General features: G+C 44.2%; 1 protein-coding gene across 1 annotated transcript in view; it reads left to right on the forward strand.

The window, feature by feature from the left end:
• The window catches only part of LOC123760283 (uncharacterized), a 149,492-nt gene that overhangs the window by 62,711 nt on the left and 80,781 nt on the right, over nt 1-6,000 (forward strand). The window contains exon 2 of the mRNA XM_069339255.1: nt 4,460-4,505. The gene's annotated coding sequence lies outside the window, so the exon portion shown is untranslated. The remainder of the gene's footprint in view (nt 1-4,459; nt 4,506-6,000) is intronic.

The following is a 6,000-nucleotide window of genomic DNA, read 5'->3' on the forward strand; positions in this document are numbered from 1 at the left end:
TTGTCACATCCAGCTTCAGCAGACACCTTTTGACCTCATCACTGGTGAGGTCAAATTCCTCCAAGGTTGCTTGGTTTGCCGCCTCCTCATTTAGTGCAGGGGCTTCTCCTTGTTCTGTTGTGAAGACCTCCTGGAATCTCTTGTTCAGTTCTTCACACACCTCCTTGTCATTCTCTGTGTATCTGTTCTCCCCTTTGTTCAATTTCATCACTTTTTCCTTCACTGCTGTTTTCCTCCTGATGTGGCTATTGGAGCAGCTTTGGTTGGGTCTTGGCTTTACTCGCTATGTCATTTTCATACTGTCTCTCCGCTTCCCTCCTCACTCTGAGGTACTCATTTCTGGCCCTCTGGTATCTCTCCCTGCTCTCCGGCGTTCTGTTATTTCTGTAGTTTCTCCATGTTCTTTTACTCAGTTGCTTCGCTACCTTGCATTCCTGGTTGAACCATGAGTTATTCTGTTTTTTTTTTCGTTTTTCTCCTTTTGCACCGGGATAAACCTGTCTGCAGTGTGTGTGTGTGTGCGTGCGTGTACTCACCTACTTGTACTAACCTATTTGTGATTGCGGGGGTTGAGCTCTGGCTTTTTGGTCCCGCCTCTCAACTGTCAATCAACAGGTGTACAGGTTCCTGAGCCTATTGGGCTCTATCATATCTACACTTGAAACTGTGTATGTAGTCAGCCTCCACCACATCACTTCCTAATGCATTCCATTTGTCAACCACTCTGACACTAAAAAAGTTCTTTCTAATATCTCTGTGGCTCATTTGGGCGCTCAGTTTCCACCTGTGTCCCCTTGTGCGTGTGCCCCTTGTGTTAAATAGCCTGTCTTTATCTACCCTATCAATTGTGTGTGTGCGTAGGGTTGGTGCGTGCATGCGTGTGTGTATGGTAACGTCACGGAGGCAGAGCTTGTGTTTTCACACATGACACGAGTGCGGTGATCTCACTTTCCTTCTTCTAGATGTGACCTTAATTACTCTTCTTAATTTACAAAAAGCCTTGTCCTTCAGCGCTGTTGGTTTTCCACACATATTAATTGTTTACCGGAGATGTGTCAACCTTGCAGGCGAGAGTGAACGCTGTGAACGCCGTGAGGGCCAGTGAACGCCCTCACTTGAAATTTATGGTTAACATGCATACTGTGATGAAAGAATGTATTATTTACAAGCACACTGGAATTGTTATTAATGATTTAAAGCCTATAGTATTAAAGGCATTAATGGGTTACAAGCACTTGGTAAAAAGGCATTAATGGGTTACAAGCACTTGGTAATAAAAGGCATTAATGGGTTACAAGTACTTGGTAAAAAGGCATTAATGGGTTACAAGCACTTGGTAAAAAGGCATTAATGGGTTACAAGCACTTGGTAAAAAGGCATTAATGGGTTACAAGTACTTGGTAAAAAGGCATTAATGGGTTACAAGCACTTGGTAAAAAGGCATTAATGGGTTACAAGCACTTGATAAAAAGGCATCAATGGGTTACAAGCACTTGGTAAAAAGGCATTAATGGGTTACAAGCACTTGATAAAAAGGCATCAATGGGTTACAAGCACTTGATAAAAAGGCATCAATGGGTTACAAGCACTTGGTAAAAAGGCATTAATGGGTTACAAGCACTTGGTAAAAAGGCATTAATGGGTTACAAGCACTTGGTAAAAAGGCATTAAAGGGTTACAAGCACTTGATAAAAAGGCATCAATGGGTTACAAGCACTTGGTAAAAAGGCATTAATGGGTTACAAGCACTTGGTAAAAAGGCATTAAAGGGTTACAAGCACTTGATAAAAAGGCATCAATGGGTTACAAGCACTTGGTAAAAAGGCATTAAAGGGTTACAAGTACATTATACACAGTCTAAGTAAACAAGAAACAAGTAACACATAAAGGGCCAAGCCAGAGGCTGAGGGCCCGCGCAGAACAAATCCCTGAAAACAAATAAAGTTCATCGAATTGTTCATTGAACTCAATTTTGTTTTTATTTATTAATTTATTCCTTCCGATTCTTAAGTTATTTTACTTAAGAACTTTATCCGTGGAAGAAATAAATTTGGACTTAAAAAAAATTGAATACATCACATACGCTGTGCATTTAAAAGGCAATGTGCACATGATATTCATGTGCACCTGGTATGTGCACATGAATTAAATACACATGAAATTTTGTATGTACAGTTACAGGTAAAAATATATACATAGAATTTTGTATGTACAGTTACAGGATAAAATATATACATAGAATTTTGCATGTACCATCACTCAATAAAGTACACGACAAGGGATAATAATGGAATTCATCCATTATGTGGGGGTTCAAACCCCTATTTACCCATTGGGTGGGGTTCAAAACCCTTATTCATGCGTGAGGTGTACCTGTACTTCACAGGGGGTAAGAAAGGTTGCAGGTGTGTGTGGTGAGAGGTTGCAGGTGTGTGTGGTGAGAGGTTGCAGGTGTGTGTAGTGAAAGTAAAGTGTCATCCATAGTGGAGTTAAGGTCAAGATCCGGAGCCATTACCACCGGCCCAGGGGACCCACCGTCTGAAGACTGGGGCGGTAATCCCCGACCAGACAACGACCAGACGACCACACGTCCACCAGACGACGACCAGACGACCACACGTCCACCGGACGACCACACGACGACCACCAGACGACGACGAGTGTCCTCTCGTGTCTGGCATTGGACGTGTACAAGGGATAGTGAGGGATAGGAACTTCCCTCACGTTCGCCATCCCTTCTCTCTCCCCTCCTCACCATCGCCCCTTCACCCCCCCCCCCTCCTCCTCCCATACCATCGAGGCTTGCATAAACTGGAGTTGAGGTTCCTCCACTTTCACCCTGGTCGACCTGTGATGGTTCTTGTTGTGCGTGTGTGTGTGACCCCACGGTAAACATGTTACGTCTCTACTGGACTGCCCTCTCTCTGTCTCTGTCTCTCTGTCTCTGTCTCTGTCTCTCTGTCTCTCTCCCTCTCTCTCCCCGTGTGTGTGTGACCCCACGGTAAACATGTTACGTCTCTACTGGGCTGCCCTCTCTCTCTCTCTCTCCCCGTGTGTGTGTGACCCCACGGTAAACATGTTACGTCTCTACTGGACTGCCCTCTCTCTCTCTCTCTCCCCGTGTGTGTGTGACCCCACGGTAAACATGTTACGTCTCTACTGGACTGCCCTCTCTCTCTCTCTCTCCCCGTGTGTGTGTGACCCCACGGTAAACATGTTACGTCTCTACTGGACTGCCCTCTCTCTCTCTCTCCCCGTGTGTGTGTGACCCCACGGTAAACATGTTACGTCTCTACTGGGCTGCCCTCTCTCTCTCTCTCTCCCCGTGTGTGTGTGACCCCACGGTAAACATGTTACGTCTCTACTGGACTGCCCTCTCTCTCTCTCTCTCCCCGTGTGTGTGTGACCCCACGGTAAACATGTTACGTCTCTACTGGACTGCCCTCTCTCTCTCTCTCCCCGTGTGTGTGTGACCCCACGGTAAACATGTTACGTCTCTACTGGACTGCCCTCTCTCTCTCTCTCTCCCCGTGTGTGTGTGACCCCACGGTAAACATGTTACGTCTCTACTGGACTGCCCTCTCTCTCTCTCTCCCCGTGTGTGTGTGACCCCACGGTAAACATGTTACGTCTCTACTGGGCTGCCCTCTCTCTCTCTCTCTCCCCGTGTGTGTGTGACCCCACGGTAAACATGTTACGTCTCTACTGGACTGCCCTCTCTCTCTCTCTCTCCCCGTGTGTGTGTGACCCCACGGTAAACATGTTACGTCTCTACTGGACTGCCCTCTCTCTCTCTCTCCCCGTGTGTGTGTGACCCCACGGTAAACATGTTACGTCTCTACTGGACTGCCCTCTCTCTCTCTCTCCCCGTGTGTGTGTGACCCCACGGTAAACATGTTACGTCTCTACTGGACTGCCCTCTCTCTCTCTCTGTCTCTCTCTCTGTCTCTGTCTCTGTCTCTCTCTCTCTCTCTCTCTCTCTCTCTCTCTCTCTCTCTCTCTCTCTCTCTCTCTCTCTCTCTGTCTCTCTGTCTCTGTCTCTCTGTCTCTGTGTCTCTGTCTCTGTGTCTCTGTCTCTCTCCCTCTCTCCCTCTCTCTCTCTCTCTCTCTCTCTCTCTCTCTCTCTCTCTCTCTCTCTCTCTCTCTCTCTCTCTCTCTCTCTCTCTCTCTCTCTCTCTCTCTCTCTCTCTCTCTCTCAACTCGTCAAAAAGTCCCCATAGATGGCCATATATTATCATGTGACTGAGTGCTCTGTTGTGTTCTTATAGATTCAGCTCCTCGGAATATGTTCCAAGTAGCACGGGCTATGGTGAGCCCGTAACTTACCTGGCACAGGAGCGGTGTGATGAGTGCTCTTCTAGCACCGCTTAATATGCTGCTCACTACACACCTTAAACACCTGACTCTAACCTCGCCACCTTTCAACATCTCTTAAGTATGTATGTTTTATATTTTTCAGGCTCCTGAGCGCCGCCTTCGTCACCGTGAGACTCTTGTCTCTTCAGGTCAGTACTGAGGTGATGCTTTGACTCTGATCTGACTATATATATATATATATATATATATATATATATATATATATATAATATAGATATATATATAAATAATATATATATATATATATATATATATATATATATATATATATATATATATATATATATATATATATATATCATAAATAAAATATATATACATACCCTATTTTTCGATGTATAAACAGCGAGAGTTTTTATTAAGTTCAAGACTAAAGTATACTTGCTTATTGGTCAGTAAGAGATTGTGTGGCCTTAATTGCAGACTGTCCTCATCAACGAAGGTCTAATGCTCGTTAATCCAGTAGCCAAACCCTCCCCCCCCCTGTTTATGAATGAAAGACGGTTTACACACACCCCGTCCTCAGACCGGGTCCATTCCATCCAGTGGTCGACCTCAAAGATGCCTTCAGCAATTTTAATATGCTGTTCATCCAAAACAGGAATTTTCTCAAATGTAAATTTGTATTATTTTATATTACCATGTTGTACATATTTAGGCACTAGTTAGGTTAGGTTAGGTTAGGTTAGGTTAGGTTAGGTTAGGTTAGGTTAGGTTAGGTGTTTAGGTTCTGTTGGCGATTATTTGTATTTGTAGTACGTGGAAGAAGCATTTACAGCGTTGTGGTTCGAACAAAATTCGTCAGTAAAGCACTTAGAGCACTTAGAGGCATTGTGTGTACTAGCTCTATCTATAAAGCCAACAAACTTTGTAAAATCTCTTTATGTATGTACCTTTGCCTAAATAAAAATTATTATTATTATTATTATACTTGTTTCGGAAGTGTTCGGACGAAATCAGTTGTGAGTCGTGTGTAAACCGTTGCTCATTCATAAACAGCTGGGGTTTGGCGGGTGCATGGAATCACTTTAATTTTTGTTTGGAGGACGGACTGAATGAATTTATGAATGAAAGACTGTTTACATACGACTCACAACTGATGACGTTCGAACATTTCTCGAACAGTGCTTCACTGACGACTTCTGTTCGAATCGCAACACTAAAAATGCTTCACCTACGTACTACAAACACAAATAATCGCCAGCAGAACCTAAACACCTAACCTACCCCACGCCTAACTATACACAGAACTTTAATATATTCAAATATTAACTCATATACGAGAACAAACTTTATTTTTAAGCATGTTAAAATTGACGAATACCTCATGTAGGGGAGGGGGGAGGGGACGGCCGCCGCTTTAACGAGCCTGGCCTAAGGTCGGCGGGGGTCCTGTGAGGACCTTGTAGTATTGCGCATTCTTGTGTGGTGCCTAACACCACTCACTTCTCCAGAACTTTCAACTGCGATGCTCGTTCGCACACCATATACGTCATACCAGATATACCATACCAGATATACTATAGCAGATATATTAGACACACATTATATACTGCGTCAAGACTTCAAGAGGGTTCAGGACGGACTGAAACGGCGTCCCTTGTCACGTGTGTGTGAATTGGG

This window comes from Procambarus clarkii, chromosome 1 (assembly GCF_040958095.1).
Source record: "Procambarus clarkii isolate CNS0578487 chromosome 1, FALCON_Pclarkii_2.0, whole genome shotgun sequence".
In the NCBI taxonomy this organism is placed as follows: Eukaryota; Metazoa; Arthropoda; class Malacostraca; order Decapoda; family Cambaridae; genus Procambarus; species Procambarus clarkii.